The following is a 17,375-nucleotide window of genomic DNA, read 5'->3' on the forward strand; positions in this document are numbered from 1 at the left end:
TAAGCTTTTGTGTGTAGGTACTCCTGCTGGTGTTTTCAGTGTGATTGTCAGCTCATACAACAGAAGTGCGAGCAGTTTTTAAGAGCTTGCTAAACAGTTTCCCAGCCATTCCTATCATTTGTGTTCCTGGGAGAAACGAGTGAGCACGCCTGTTTATCCACACAGTCACCAGCATTTGGTAGTCTATGGCTTTTACACTGTCGTCATTCTGACTTACGGTTCTGTAATGGGGTGGGCTGGCCTTCTTTTCACATTCACCACCTCTATACCTTCTTTGGCTAGGTACAGTGTCAGAACTTTTGCCCATTTTGACATTGGGTAGTTTGTTTTCTTGTCATGATATTTTAGATGTTCTTTGTGTCTTTTGCTCAGAGCCTCTTCATCATATAAGTGTTTGGTGAATATTTTCTTCCCACTCTGAGACTTGTGCTTTCTTTCCCCTCTCAATGGTGCACGCTTATGCTTTAAGGAGAAAGGCTTCCGTGTGTACAGGCACAGTAGCAGGGAGAGGAAAATCCGCTACGAATGTTTTGCATGTTGTCCCAGAGGATAGGAGGTTGACTCATCAGAGTTTCATTGAAAGAGCAGAGTTAGGTCCTGGGATGGTGACAGCCACCCTGCTTTATTAGCTTGGGTAGTGGGGAAGAGAGTTAGAGAACAACTCAGCTCTGAGCTGCCTTGATTTGCAATTGAGAAGAATTCAGAAGGGGCCAGAGAGACAGCTTGACAGTTAAGAACACCAGCTGCTCTTCCAGAGGTCCTGGATTCAATTTCCAGCACCCACGTGGTGGCTCACAACCATCTTTAACTCCAGTCTCAGGGGATCGTTTCTACACAGTTTTCTGGCTTCTGTAGGCAGAACACATGGTACACAGACGTACATTGAGGCAAAACACTACCATATAAAATAAAAATAAATAAATCTTTTTATTCTTGGGGAAAAAAAGAACAGTTCAGGAATTCTGTCCACAGACACATTTTATTGCTCTTGCATAGGTAACATTTTGTATAGAGTTTGAACTCTGTACAGGAATATGAGTATACATGAAGCAGACATTTCCTAAGTATGTGTGTGTTACTTACCGGGATTGAACCCAGGGTTTTTCACATTCTGAGCAAGTGTGTGTGTGTGTGTGTGTGTGTGTGTTATTGGGATTAAACCCAGGGTTTTTCACATTCTGGGCAAGTGTGTGTGTGTGTGTGTGTGTGTGTGTGTGTGTGTTATTGGGATTGAACCCAGGGTTTTTCACATTCTGGGCAACTGTGTGTGTGTGTGTGTGTGTGTGTGTGTGTTATTGGGATTGAACCCATGGTTTTGCACGTTCTGTGCACGCACTTCATCACTACACTACACCCTCAGCTTTACTTACTCTATTTTCACTTTTTAGTTTGAGACAGTCTCACTAAGTTGCCCATGCTGGTCTTGAACTCACTCTGTAGCCCAGACAGGCCTTGAAGTTGATATCCTCCTGTCTCCAAAGTATAGACGCCCAGTTCCTTGGTTTCTTTTAATTCAGTGTAAACCCACCTCTGAACCAGCACTTTGTTCCTTGGGCAGCAGATTCCACTCTACTGTTCACCCCAGGGGTTCTTTTCTCTTTTGTTCTTTTTCTTTTCTTTTCTTTTCTTTTGTCTCAACTTCTCACTGAAAAAAAAATTCAAGAAGTTTACTTGGTTTCTGAGGAAGGGCCTTGCCTCCTAGTTTGTGCTGGTTGCTATGGGGATGTGAGAACCTGTGCTCGCATAGCCCACCGTGGTCTGATGAGTCTGGCAGCTCCCCACCCTCTCCATGCTGAGGGTGATGATATCTGCTGAGACTGCAGCCCTGAGCTGGAGCTATTGCCTCTCTAGGTATGAGTCACCCACCTCTCAGGAAGTCATCACCATGGGAGCATAAAGGGATGGGTATTTGTGTGCTCACTGCCCCTATGGCCCATGTACTAGGATGATCACTGCCCCTATGGCCCACACACCTTTCCCTTGTCTTCTCTTTCCCTTGCAGTTAAACGGAGGAAAGATGGTAGCAATGCAGATCCACCTACAAGAATCACCTATCCCATGTGTGTTCATCGCTCATGTCCCCTTGCCTCAGCACCCATCTCTGTATCAAGGATGCTCGGCAAACAAACAATAATAAACACTGCAATAAATACCGCTATTATAAGTATTTATGGGAACGACTCTGTTCTGTATTGAAACCATTTCTACCACCATCAATAATCCTTTTAGACTGTCTTCCATCACAGGCCATGGCAGGTCACTTAGCAAACATGGCTAAAATGGGAAAACGGACCTAAATATTTGTTTGGAAGTTCTAAATGTTTTCAGGTTTCTGGCTCTGTCATACAGACTAGGTCTCAAGTAGATACTCCCTAGAGGCCAATCTCTTGGGCGACGATTGGGTGAGGACCTCTGGAAGGCATGTTCCCTGTACCTGCCTAATGCCATCTCTGGTTCCTCTCCGCCACTGCTTTTCCTTGTAGCCTTGACTTTATCTGAGAATATCTGGGAATGAGGAGGTGGAGTAATCAGGCAGAAAGCAGCTTCCCAAGGTTCCAGCAACTTCTTCCTCACCAAACGCAAGGAACTGATCATCCAGCCCAGCCTTCTGTCAGTGTTCTGCATGGTTAGCCATGATCTCTGTGCCGCCCTTTTCACCCTTGCCACTGATGACAGGGATGGGAGCCAGAGAAGACTTCTGATTGGCTGAGAGCTGGCCCTAAACACTGACACATAGGCAAGAGGGATGAGGGGGCAGAAATTGACCCAACGCATTCAAAGAAAGTCATGTTAAGGCAGCCGCCGTCACTGTGTTCAGATAAACATGAGCTTTGACTGATCAGGGATCTTGCCACTCTGCACTGATGAGTCCACTCTGCTAGAATGTATGCTGTTCTTTCTGGAAGAGGGTGCTGATGGAAAGATGCTGGTGATTGGGGTCCTAAAGACCACATAACCCATGGAGAGTGGCTGAGCCAGAGTTCCAGTTACTGGCTAAGAGGAGGAACTACTGAGGAATTTTGTATATGTTTTCAGCTAATCTAAAGCAGTCAAATGATATAGTCTACAAAGTAGGACAAGGACAAGCATTTACATGGCCCTTATGGAGCCAGGGCTGAGGAGCAGTAGTGTTGGGATTGTTATCAAAATGACATTTTCATCCAGCTTTCTTAACAGGTGTCACGTCTTCTAGTTATGGCAAGTAAGCAAGCAAAGGCTAGACATGCGTCCATAGAGGTGACATAGGAAGATCCTGACTTGGCAGACTGGAGCTGTCTCTAGGGTCCCTCATAGCCTCACGACCCCACCTCTTAGAGCGAGAGGATCCTACGATTCTACCGTGTCCCTCTGCAGCCGCCCACCTTCTCACTCAAGCATGTCCCTCTAGTCCCTGTAACACCCCCACAGGAAGAAGCTGGTCCTAGGAGGAACTGTGCATGCAGATAAGAGATGTGGAAGGAGGGAAACAATGGGACAACGTCTTAAAAGAGAACGAGACCCCGCCCTAAACCAGCATCTGTGTTGAGCACCATGTGTATGCCATCCAGTTTAATCCTCAAGGCAAGCATATTTAACACAGCATTACATCTGTGAGAACAGCAAGGAAGGTTAAAACTCCAGTGAGAACACATATTAGCAGCACAGCCAGGATGTCAACCTGGGTCTCGGGAATTCCCAAACCCAGTGTAGTGTGTTATTTTTATTCATTTTTTTTGTTTTTAATAAATGATACTGCTTTCTAAAAAATTAATAATAATAAAAAGATTGAAAATAAATGCTCTTAAAATAAGTTAAAAGAAAAACACACCTCATGGTAAGTTGTATGAAGAGCTACAATGGCAAAAGTTTGATATTCAAAATATTTTGATGGAGCTGGTAATGAAACTCAGTGGACAAGTGCTCACCTAGACTGTGCAAGGTCCTGGATTTGAGCCCCAGGAAAAGAAATTTTGATAACAGTGTATTCAGTGTAACCTACCTTGTGTGTGTGTGTGTATATTATATAACGAAGAAATATATTTATTTGTTTGTGTATATGTGTGTGTGTGCACGCGCACATGTTTGTGAAATGTCAGATCCATTGGAGGTGGTGTTGCAGGCACTTGTGAGCTGCCTAATATGAGTGATGGAGTTCAGACCCCAGTCCTCCAATAGAGCAGTAAGTGCCCTTGACTGCTAAGCCGGTTCTCCAGCCCGCATCTTGTATTTTGATTGGTGAGTTTATGGTAAAGAAGAACACTTGAAAATTAAGTGAAATATTAAAGAATTCCCCTGAACTGTGATAAGTGGGTAATTTTTATGTGCTCCAATAAAGAAACCACATGGACCTTTTCAAATCAATGGAACTTACGACTGTAAAATCCAGAGGGCACCCCCCCTTTCCAATCCCAGTAGAGCCCATCCAATAAAGGATGTTTCTAAGATAAGTATATAGAGTCGTTGTAGGGAAGTGATGAGCCAGGCCCCAGCAGAAGCTGAGTGTGAGCAGTCCTGGACTGAGCTGGCTGTGAGCAGTCCTGGACTGAAGGTAGCTGGGTTTTCAGATCTGTCTGGGAAGACCCATCAGGAGCTCTATTAACAGAAAGATGGTCTCTGTGGAAAGTTCAGAGTAAAAACTGGGAAAGGTTCAGACGGAAATGAGAAAGTAATAATAAAAACGAGTTAACTTTGTGGTCTACTCCAAGCCAGGTGAGTCACCTGCAAGTTTTACCACCAAACCTCATTTGTTTCTCATGACCAAGCAGCAAGGAAATTTATTTTCCTAGGGGTGCAGCCAGAAGTCTGACTCCAGGACAGCCAACGACCTGTCTGGAGTCCAGGCGGCAAGCCAGGATTTGATGGGGGACTGCCCACCCCAAACCCACACTTCTTCCCTGATTTATGTCCCTCAGCCATTAGACAAGGAAGGACTTTGACTGTTTCTGCAGTCCTGCAGGGGTCACCGCTAGTCTCTAAGAAAGCTGGTGAGGCTCGTTCTATGGAACTTCCTCTGTCCCAGGTTCACGTCCGAGGCACATAGTGTCCCATCCAACCCCTCTGATCCAAGCGCTTGGCGGGGGAGGGGCCAGGCATGGTGGACAGAAGCAATAGAAACGTTCCGGAGTCACACAAGATGAGATTCGGCTAATCTAGCAGCGAGAGTGGTGTGTGGAAACCGGCTTCTAGAAGGATCTGTGGAGAGGTCCTACGAGAAGCGCTCCTCTGCGCTCTGGTTGGGAGTGAGACTGCACGGACCGGAGTTGTCAGCCGCGGGCTTCACAGATTTTACTCCTGGGACTCGCGGCACATTGGGAAGGTGTCTGTTGTGTTTGTGAAAGGGGCTGTCTTTGGGGTTTTCCTCAGGGCTTTACACTTGCTGGCTCTCCAAGGGCAACGCTTGTAGTCATTCTCGTCAGTGGAAATGCCCACCTGCCAGCAGAAGTTATCTGGAACCAAGCACAGACACAGCCCCTGTCTGTGGTGTCGCTCTCTCTAGTCACTTCCCTTTTCTCTACCTGAGCTCTTCCTCAGTCCTCTGCTTATTTCTCTCCGAACACGGAGTCCTGGCAGCCTGGGGAGCTGACAAGGCTCCTTTTACTTTTTTTTTCTTCTACTTTTTTTTTTTTCTTTTAAGCTTCTACCTTTTTTTTCAAGCTCCTATAGTCCTCGGGAATGCTGCTGTGCTTGTGTGTGTGGTCCCTGAGAGCCGCGGTGGAGAGGCACTGGTGACATGTATGTCCTCAAGACATGTGCAGCCTGGTGAGCACGGGAGACAGAAGCTACAGCTGGGGCAGATGTGCAGAGGTGGGCAGTCAGCTGGAGAGGAGATGGGTGAGAGAGGGGAGAGGGTATGTGCTTCAACCTTAGGCAATCACGCTTGAGTTTCTGACTGTCCACATCAGATGTGGGCCGTTACAGAAATGAGTCTCCTCCATCCAGTTATCCGCTGTCATGAGCCAAGAGACAGGACAGGCAGGAAAGGGAAGGTACCACTTACCGAATAGCTGGCAGCTGCTCTTGGTTTGGGGGTGCTGGGGGTTCCCAGCTGCTCTGCTGTAGAGCACTGGCTCTCCCTGAGCTCCAATACCGGGGCAATGAGGCAGGAGGAAATTCCCACAGTCTCTCTGCAGTGGCCTCTGAGCACGATTTGACTTTACTCTGACAGGCCCAGAAATCCTCTCCCTTCTTCCTTCCCATCTAACTGCCTCATCTCAGCGTTAGAGACCATTAGCTCATTTGGGAGCCAAAAAAAAAGCTACTCTTCGGTCGAAAAGGGGTCCGGGCAGCGGTTTGATGTGTTCCTCATGCTGTCTACACATTTGCATTTATTTGCAAATAGGCTTAAAATATTGCTTCCTTTAATAGCAGTGTAAGCTTCTGGAGAGGCAGGTGAAAGACAGCTTTTGGCTAAGGGAACTTCCCACTCCTCAAGCTATAATGATTGAGAGGAGTCGCCCGGTCTCTTAGATCAAACTCTCATCTCAGGACTAAAATGAGTATCTGTCTGTGCTCGGGAGGTGGTTCTGTATCGAGTCTGCTGTTGTACACACTGTGGATGTGATTCATAGAGACTTAAATGAAATCTGTTTTGAATATCAGTTCATTTGTGCATTTAACATATGCTCGCTGGCTTCATAATATGTCCTAGTTATGGGGAGTATCAGAGGAAGTTATATTGCTGAAGCTTCTAGCAGGAAGGTGATATTAATCACAGGGACACCACCATTAGGTGACAAGGAAATGGTTGTGTGTCTGCTCACTGAAGCCACGTCTAGCGCTTCGGGTATTTTATCATCCCTGGGTGGAGAGGAGAGTTTGATTTTATGGATCTGCTGTGGACGGGGAGAGGGAACAATCCTGAAAGCCAGGCTACTGAAGCACACCGGCTTCTTCAGGAGAAAAATCAAAAGTTCGAGGCCGTGTTTCAAAACGAGGTGGAAGTGGGAGTCGGAGGCGGGGAGTCTCTGAGATTGCAGGGGACTGCAGCTGAGAACCCACAGGAGGACCATGGAAACATATCTGACACGGGCCAGCAGGAGAGGGGGAAACTCCCGGGAAGTCCTCCAGAACTCGGGCAGGTGTTGGCCACCCATCTTTCCGAGCCAGGCAGGTTTGATATTAGAGACAGAGGGAGGAAGAATAGTGCCACAGCTCAGACACACCACCTTTTACTGGACCCTCGGCCTCCTCTCTGCTCGCCTGTGGAAAGTTCTTTCTGAATGATATGGTAGGCACTCTTAGAATCAGCCTGGGAAATAGACGCCATTTTGAACATGAGTAGAAGGAGGCAAAGTGTGCTTTCCGGACATTGTACCTCCTGCCAAGGTCTGGAGCCCTGAACCATGCTAAGTGTCCTTCCATTTCTTGTCTTACAAACCATGCAATTCCCTTCTGACTTCCACGTCTCAATTAGATAGATTAGCTTGAACTTAATTCCTGGCAGCTAAATGCAGATTCTCTTTTTCTCTTCCACATGGCGCTTGTGTCGTGTAGGGGCTTTCAGAAACTGCCTTGCCCTAAGGAATGAGTAATAGGGAATCCCAAGGACCGGAGTGCGCTGGAATATCATGGTGCATAGCATGGGGGAGAGGGGCTGTCCCATAGATTGTGCCCTGACAATATTGGTTTTTCTATCTGACCGTGGTTTTTGTTCCAAGACAAAGAGAAAGGGGCTCCCCTGGGCCCTAGGATGGGCAGCTGCATAGGGTGAGTCTTGTGGCTCTTATTCCTGGCAGGCGAAGCTCTTGAGTGGCTGGAAGAGACCTAGGGAAGTAACTGTGGCGTGAGTTCCCCTTGGCACTTTTTGGTAAAAAGGGAAAACTGGCTTTGACAATCCATTAATACTTTGCAAGGGGGATGATCCCTGTCTCAGAGAAGCCTGAGTACAGATACAGCTAAGAGACCTAGGCATCTGTCTTATACCAAAACTTACTGTTGGGGGGACAGGAAAAACTAAATGATATTGTCATGTGCCTTCTGGGCAAGGGAGGGGGAAGCAACCTACATTTTAGTAGTTTAACTATATCAGAGGCGAGTCAAAACATCTTTTTGTTGTTTGTGAATCTGGTAACGTTCTTAGTGGGCAGACATACTCTGCTTCTGAGTGAGTGAAGAAAAGGACAGCTAAAAAAAGGAAAAAGGAAAGCTAGATGAGACAGTTCTCTACAAATGAGAGGCCAAACGTGATTTGCTCCAAGGGGATAGGGATGCACAGATACATGAATAGATGATGCTGTCGGAGCTAGGAGACGTGACTGGGGAGGGAGATGAGAGGATATGGAGCTCAGGCTGAGTGACAGTAGCCATCGTCGATTGTGTCTGACTCTCAGGTGGGTGCCCTCTGGACCCCAGGGAGCATTTGAGTTGCTGGTGAGCATCCTGTGCACTCAGCCCCTCCCTCTCATGCCCAGAGTTCTTGCACTGTTAATCTCTTCATTCAGGTCTGTGAGCCTTTTAATCCCAGTCACTCTGACAGCATCCCGCTTTGCCCAGGTCACTGAGAGGCTATTTCCTTTAAGCTTTCGTGCATTTTTTAAATTGTTTTTTTTTTTGCTGTCCTTCCCTTCCTTCCTTCCTTCCTTCCTTCCTTCCTTCCTTCCTTCTGTTCTTCCTTTCTGATCTATTAATCCCAAACTTGCAATTTCCTCTTTAATCAGATATGAATCCCTTATCTGACTTCCCAGCCTTGTTAAACTCTCCTGCACTATTCACAGAAACTAATTTCCCGTTATTTGTCCAGTCTCTCCCTGAGTCTAGACAGCTTTAAAACAAAACAAAACAATTTTCTGTAAAGAATATGGTCATTCTTCCATTTCCAAACGTCCTTAAAAGCTAAGGCCATTTCTAAGGGCTGAAAGGGTTGATCAGGGTCTCTGAGGTTAAATACACTGTCTGCTCTTCTAGAGGACCCTGGTTGTATTCCCAGCACCAACATGGCTCACAACTGCCTTCCAACTACAATTTCAGGGAATCTGACGCCCTCTTCTGGCCTTTGAAGGCACTGCACATGTGTTGCACAGACTTACCTGCAGTCAAAACACCTGAATACATAAATAGAAAACAATAACTTTGTACAATTCAAGTGATTTTATTTGTTTGTTTCTCAGAAGCTTGTCAAAGCAATAGTGTATTAGAGGCAAATGCTCCCAAGACAAAGAAATGATGATTTGAGGTGATATTTACACTATTTACCCTGATCTGATGATCATTGTTTATTGTTTAAATGTTTTAAAATACCACATTGTGCCTCGAAAATATATATAGCCATTATATTAATTAAAAGTATAAGACTGAACTAAGAGTGTAGCTCAATGTTAAGATGCTGTACAAGGCCTGGGAACCATGCCCAGCACTGTAGAAACAGCAATTTGAGGGGGAAAAAAACTCAAAGTATTATGCAAATAAAAACAAATACATTGAACTCAGGTACCTGCATGCATCAAGACTGCAGGTGTGGTGTTTAGCCAGGTGAAGCCATCAGCATGTAAGAGTAGCTTGCTGGCAGTTGACAATGGTTCTTTGGTTTATATTAGGCGTATGTGTAGGCTGCCCTGTGTGAAGACTGCTCCATACAGTGTCTTGGAAAGAGTTAGTGGAAGCTTGCAGAGCCCTTCAAAGACATAGCAGGTGGCAACCCGGTCAAGTTCTTGAAAATTAACAGTTGTTGATGATAAAGGAGGAACTCGTGAACTATGCTGTGGCTCAGTCCACAACCTGCATAAGTGTCAGAATGAGGGGTCAGCTCCACCCCTCATTGATGGGATGCCAGGGGTCATCTTCTATTTTCTTTTTCCTGGAGATATGATGAACATCTTGGCTGTGGATTTTAAAGCTACAGAGCTCAAGCACACAGCAATTCAAGAATCCCCTTGAAGTTTCTTCCATATCATTAGCTTGAGCTGCTTTGGTGATAGAGCGCACACACCTCAGAAGAAAGTCCTGACTCTGATTGTGTCAATTAACATGTCCTCATGCCCTGGCACTGAAATCTGGCTTCCTGTAACTTCCGGCTGTTGGAACTGCTTGTCCTTCAAGAGCTGTCAGCACCTGCCTTCCTGCTGGAGGCCCCTCACTATCGGCCCTTGGCGGTCACCAACCTGCAGCCTTCTCTTCTTTGGGTTCACTAACCAGGTCTTTGACTTGGTCCTCATTTGCATCAGTGCACTCTCCCCTGGTGAATCGCCTGCCCTTTCACTTGGTAAGCCCAACTTCTGCAGGTGTCACTCAAGCGCAGCCCTGACCTCGCTGCACAAGATGCCACAGCGATGTGGTCTGATTATCACAGATGACATTGCTCCAATGCTAGTTAAGACAGAATTCATTTGGTTCAGGGTGTGGCTCAGTGGTGGGACACGTGACAAGCGTGCCTGAGGCCCTGAGTGCCATGGCCATCCAACGAAAAGGACCTAATTAGTGCTGATTTCTGTAGTCTATTGTGCTGATATTGTATAGTTTGTTTGCATAAGGTATTTCTCTAGTGCCTGCTGTTCTACTTACACAGCTGTTATCTTAAACCTCTGGTTTAGGTCTTTATGCTAACCCTGATAGCACATTGCATTTGGGTGTCTCTTCTTGGATTTCATGAATATTCAGTTGATGAAATTTTGGTTAATTTTATGTCATTTGCATATTTCAAAAGAGTCATGATTTCTATTGCTTTTATTTTCACTTTTAGTAAATATGTGAAAATAAAACTAAATGAGAGAGAGAGAGAGAGAGAGAGAGAGAGAGAGAGAGAGCCAGTCCTTTAGTGCCCAGAGTGCTGTGTTTTGTCAACTTGACACAAGGTAGGACATCTGGGAAGAGGTTCCCTCGGTTGAGAAAATAAGTCCATCAAGTGGGCCTGCAGGTGAGTTTGTTGACTAATGATTGACGTGGGAGGCGGCCAACAATGGGGGCCTGCGCTGGGAAGTGTGTGAGTGTGAGGAGCGAGCAGGAAGCAGTACCTTCCCGTGTGCTCTCCTTTAGGCTTTGGCTTTGGGTTCCTGTTTCTGCCCCTACTTCCCTCCCCGAGGGGTGCGATTGTGACATGCACACCAAATAAACCCTTTCCTCCCCAAGTTGCTTGCTTTTTTCTATCACAGCAATAGAAGGCAAAGTAGGACGCCCAGAGAGATATGGGCTGGCTATGAATGAGTTGACTGTTGAGTGAGTGAATGAATGAAATCAATGAATCAATTAATCCTTTCTCATCTCCCATCCTAACCCATCAATATATCCAATTTACTGTAGTCAACTATTTCTTGATCAACCCACTTCTCTCTCTCTCTCCTTTTTTTTAAACCACCCAAGACCAAATTGCTATCATTTCCACATAAACAATTGCAGCGGCCAACTTAGTAGGCTTCTTGCATCTCTCTGACTCCTCTATCATCCATTTATTATACAAAAAAAAAACCTTTTTTTGATGTAAAATTTTGTTTATGTCACTCTGCTATAATTTTTTGGGGGTGGACATGTCTGTAAGGACAAAAGATAGATCTCTAAGTGACCTGTGAAGTGACTGTATTCTGGCCCATGCTGAACTCTTATTACTTTTTAATTTTATTTAAATAACTTTTTTTTCATTTATTTTACACACCAACCAGTTTCCCTCCCTCCAACCCCCTCCCTTTTCCCATCTATTCCCCTCCCTATCCCTCCTCCTCTATCTCCATTCAGAAAAGGGCAGGCCTCCCATGGGCTGCCACAAAGCATGGCACCTCAAGTTGGGGCAAGACCGAGGTCAAAGTAATCCATCACTGCTGGCACCCATTGGCCACTACAACCTTCAAGACCCCATGCTGGACTCTTGAGCCTTGTCTCCCACCTGCCTGTGCTTCAACCACACCGACATTCTCTAATCTTTTGTTATTTGCTGCTGGTTTTGTGTTTCGAGACAGGGTTTCTCTTTAGCTTTGGAGCCTGTCCTGCAACTAGCTTTGTAGACCAGGCTGCCTCAAACTCACAGAGATCCGCCTGCCTCTGCCTCCCGAGTGCTGGGATTAAAGACATGTGCCACCACCTACTGGCTTCTCTAGTCTTTTCTCAGGGTTCTCGCTGCTTCCGTGCTTTTAAGTGATGCTGCTTTTGTTCAGAATCCTTTCCCCGCTTCCCACGCCTCCCAACCTTTCCCCTGGTTAGCACCTCTGATCTGTTTTCTTTACAAGTACCTTAGGAACTTTCCCCAGAGGCATGGCAGACAACAGTGACTATTTTACTCACATAGTTATGTGGGTCAGGAGTTAGGACAGTGGGGAGGAGTCTCCCATCCTCCACTTATCTGACAGAAGTAAGCTGATGACATTTTGGAAGGCTGCACTCTGCTAGGACTGTTGACCCAAACTCACACGTGGGCTCTCTGCCACTGCGGTGTCTGGATAATGGACCATTTTACATGGTGGGCTCAGATGCTTAGAAAATACATTCTAAAAAGGACATGTAGGAGTTTCAAGGCTTTTCCTGACACTAGTTTCAGAATCCCGAGCACATTTTTTTTTTTTTAAATGCTGCATTCTATGGGCCAGTCTTAGAGTCAGAAGTCATTAGACGCCACATCTTCGGGAGAGGACACCAGAGGACAGGTGGCCACGTTGAGTCTACCATATCATCCTTCAAATCTCAGTGTAGACGAGTTTTGTGGAAAGTATTTCAAGCATCAGAAACCTCTCTTCTGTTGCACTTTTCAGAGTGAAAGTTTTGCATTTGTTTATGTTTGACAATTATTTTGTTTCTTCACCAAACAGCACGAAGGAAAGCCATTTCTGACTTTGCTCACTGTTCTGCCCTCAGCACTTACCACCATGTGTGACTCAATGAATATTTGTTGAAACACACGAGTGTTTGATCTTGATGGCGGTGATTCCATACCGCTCCTAAACATGTCTATGTCAGGGCCTTGGTAAGGATGAAAGCACAGGACTCCAGCAATGAGGATGGAAGCACACGACTCCAGCAATGTCTATTCTCCATGGTTCAGAAACTTCCTATCAAAAGAAATAACCTCACCCTGTTCTTCGCAGAGCCTCAAAGATAATGCTAACTGCAGTAAGCTTGTGGCTTCAGCTTTGGGGACTCTCTGAAGCACTCGGTATATTGTGTCATGCTAGAGGCAGACAAAGGCTCCAGCAATGGACATCCCTCAGGATCTCTGTCCATAGACATACATGGGCATAGAGCAGTGGCTGGGCCCTAGCACGCTCGAGCTGTCAGACTTGCTCCTTCCTCCAGTGGTGGCACCTGCTGTTTAGCTGGGAGCAAGAATACTATATACCCTAGAGGAAGCTGAATGCTGCCACTCCCTGTCATGTTTTTTAACTTGAGTTATTTGCAGATACTCTGCCTTCTGTTTCAATGTTATATGAGGGACCCAGGCCTATGATCTTAATATCTCCTGAAACTTTTACAAGGACTTTAATGCCGAAGTTATTCCATAAACATTTGCCCAGAGGACTGTGTGAATGAACAGCCTTGCTGAGACAAGAGCCAACTTAGCAGCATTTCCCTGGTACCCCAATTATCTCTGTATTCGAGATGAAGACTTTTCCATTGCTGTCCTCCCAATTTCTCACAGGGAAAATTTTCAGAATTTCCCCTTTCAGAGGAATGTGGTTCTTAGGGTCACCTTATCTCCTGTCTTCTGCCTCAACTAGATCTCATTTACTCCTTCAGAACTGAGCAGATCCCTTTCCTGTTTCCTGCTTCCTTTTCCCCAGAATCTCTGCAGTGTGCCTGTGCTCACAGCCTGGCCCAGAGGGGTTGCTCAAGCAGAATCTATGAAATGAGTGGCCTATGAGGACAAGACCCCCTGATGCAAGCAGATGATTTAACTCCATCCCATCCCATCCCAGGGGATCCCCAAGGGTCTCATAGTGGTTTTAGGGTATGTTCTGGGAGTGTGGTGCCCCCCTTTGCCCCACCAGATTCAGAATCTTTTTTTTTTAACCATGCACTACTGAATCTTGCTGGCACTTTTACAGGGGCCACACTGTGTTAAAGAAAGGTCAGAAGACTTAGATTGGTTTAAATCTCAATTCTGCTGTTAGCAGGTACATGGCCTTGAAACATATCTTCACCTGCTGAAACTGGTTCTTCATCTGTCTTACGGGGATGAACCATCTCACCTTGCCGTGAAAATCAACAGGGCAATCCGTCATTCGTCCGACCATTCTTGATCATGCTCTGTGGAAGGCCCAGCACACAGAGTCAGTGGAAATGGTAGGGCGCTCTGGTTTCTAGAATGTAACTCTTCTTATGTGAACCCTATTCCTTTTTAGGTTCTTCACTAGCTCACCCACCTCTCAGGCCTTATTCTGCTTCTAGTGACAGAAATCTGTCAGCGGATCCCCCATAAATTCTTAGGTTCTTTCCTTTCCCACTGCCTCTGCTGAACGCTCCCTCTGATATTTTCCATTTCTTGAGCCACCTGGCAAAAGTCTTAACTGTGTTTGAAGCTGGGGGCAGTTCATTTCTGGGGAAGTGACATTTCTGCTCTTCTAAGCCAACAAGAGTGAAGGAATGGTTTCCTAACCTTCATACACACGCATGTGTGCACACACACACCACGTGTTCACACACGCTCTCACACACATGCACACACATGCATGCACACACACACACCTTTCCTAAAGGAGGGTTGTATCCGCATTTTAGGAATGGACACTGGAGGTGTCTTCCAGGGTTTGTCAGGCTGGTGTGAAGTCTCCACATGAGCATTAGGGGTGCTTTCCTAAAGAACCATGACTGCCTGGCAGGCCAGGGTGTGTGAAGGGAGAAGATTGCTGTCCTCAAGCCCCTGAAGGCCTTTTGCTGAAGCACAGTGGGCTTTTTGTAGGTAGTTTCAGAAATAAAGCCAGCTGGGCGTGGTTATGCAAGTCTATAATCCCAGTACTTGAAGGATCCTGAGTTTGAGGCAAACCTGAGCTATAGAGCAAGACCCTGTCTCACATCTTCACCCTGCAAAAAGCAAAATACACTCAACAAAACTGGTACCAATCAATGCAAGGAAGAGCAGGAGGCTGTTGCTTCGGCTCAGGGAAACACAAGGCTTCCAAAGGGAGAGATTTGTATCAACCTGGACTTCCTGGGCAGGGGCAGGGCTTCGTCCCACCCACTAAGTTATAGGAATCCATTTGTTCAAGATTCCCCAAAGCCATTAATACAGATGTTCCCAACCTTCCAAATGCTGGGACCATTTCATACAGTTTCTCATGTTGTAGTAACACCCAACACTAAAGTTATTTCCATTGCTACTTCTTAGCTGTAATTTTTCTACTGTTATGGATCATAGATATCTGACATTTGCAGTGGTCTTAGGTGACCCCTGTGATAGAGTTATTTCACGCTCAAATAGATTGCAACCCACAAATTGAGTGCCACTGCCATTCTAGTTTTATATGATTATTTGAGTTAAACTAGTCTGTTAAGTTTATAACAAAGCATAATTTGACTTTGTGTCCCTGTTTGTTTGTTATGTCGGGCGGGGAAAAGTTCTTTGTTTAGGTTAAATGTACTGATTTTTTCTGGTCTTAAAACAGTCTCCTGTAGGTAGGAATTCAGACGGAAAGAGGCCCCAGCCTTCAGATCCATGGTAAATAGGATGATGTGAGTGACTTAGTGTGAAAAGTTGGGACCAGGTTCCCAGGCTTTGCCCTAAGACCATGTCAGCTGAGTTCAGCAGACAATGCTAAACCTATTGCCCACACTAGGTTGCTCAGCCCACCCTTACTACCAAGGGAGGAGCAGTTCCTACCTCAACTTGATGTTCTGTGTTTTGCTGAGACCCATGGGAGGCCTGCCCCTTTCTGAACAGAAACAGAGGTGGAGTAGATGGAGGAGGGGCAGAAGGCAGTAGAGGAGAAATGGGAAACTGTGGTTGGGATGTAAAATAAATGAAATTAATTAATTAATTAATAATATTAATAAACCCCCTAAAGTCCATTACAAGGAGGAAGGAAAGATGGAGAAAGCTCTTGGGCACCAGACATTTGGTTCATATATCGAACATCTACTATTTTAGCCACTGATAGTTTTCTATATGTGAAAAGCTCTTACAGTTCAGCAAGAGAAAGCCAGAGATAATAATAATAATAATAATAATAATAATAATAATAATAATAAATATGATGAGCACATGGAATAAGAAATAGGAACGTCTTAATCATTTGATAGGATGCTCAGATTCATGAGAAAAATTAGTTTTGAAATGACAGTGGAAACCACCTCACCTCAACAGGATGGCTTAGACTTTGAAAAGCATATCAGAAGAGTGTTGGCAAAGAGGTGGAGAAGTCAGCCCCTGGGTGCCCTTGGTGGGAATGTGAATGAGTGCTGCTGCACGGTGGTTCCTCAGAGAGTTTAAAATAGAATTTCCATATGACCTCCTCTTCCACTTCTGGGTGTTAAGTCTAAAGAAGCGAAAGCAGAAAACTGGGAAGAAACGTGTGTGTCCACGGTCAGAGCTGTGCTCTTCGCGGGTCTCAGAAGGTGAACGTGATTCAAGCAGCCACCTGCAGAGGAGCTGATAATAAGCCAGATGCAGTGTGAGCAATAATACGGATGATTCCTGATGGAGGGGTCTCTATGGCACTGAGCTAAGTCATACTGTAAGATTCCCACTCACTTCTAAAGAAGCCGGATCCATGACAACAGAAGGTGATATCGGAGAGGACGACAGAAGGGAAGAAGGGACAACCACTGTTTACTGAGTCCAGAGTTTCTATCTTGCAAAACAAAAAGACTTCAGGAGATAAAGGCGTTGGTGATTCCACAACGTGTATCTATTCCATGCCACTGCACAGTTGAAAAAGATCAGTGCAGTAAACAGTTTTACCACATCTAAATGCAATTTTTAAAAAATTTCAGTGAGAGGCCCGAGGAGCTAGGTTAACGGAACACTTGCCTGGCATGCACACAGCCCCTGGGTTCAATTCCCAGCACTGCCAAAAATTTATAATCATGTGTCATTTTAGCCTGTGGATGGTACAGATCACAAATTAGGAAACGAAGAAATAAAGTGTTTGAGAATAAGCAGTCTCCTGTTTATTATTATTATTATTTATTATTATTATTATTATTATTATTATTATTATCCCTCCGCATAAGCGGGGGGTGGGGAGGGGCAGCAGGTCTATATCCGTGGAAGCTAAAATGGCATTCTCTTTAGCTCTTGGTCAAGCAATTCTCCTTCTCAGAAACAACCAGTTTCTGCAGGTCGGGGACTGTTCGGGTTTTTCATTACAACAGAGCATTGGGAACAACTGAAATACCTGTCAAATGACTATTGGTAGCAAACAGACTAGAGCGGAATAACATGCAACTATTAATATGAGGGAGCTAAAAATATGGCTATAAAATTATCCCCAATCTCGTAATGCATATGGATCTGTGTTATTATTTTGTTGTTCTTTTATTTTTTG

This window comes from Microtus oregoni, unplaced genomic scaffold (genome assembly GCF_018167655.1).
Source record: "Microtus oregoni isolate MIOR12 unplaced genomic scaffold, Mior012 000023F_ref0000262, whole genome shotgun sequence".
Classification (NCBI taxonomy): Eukaryota; Metazoa; Chordata; class Mammalia; order Rodentia; family Cricetidae; genus Microtus; species Microtus oregoni.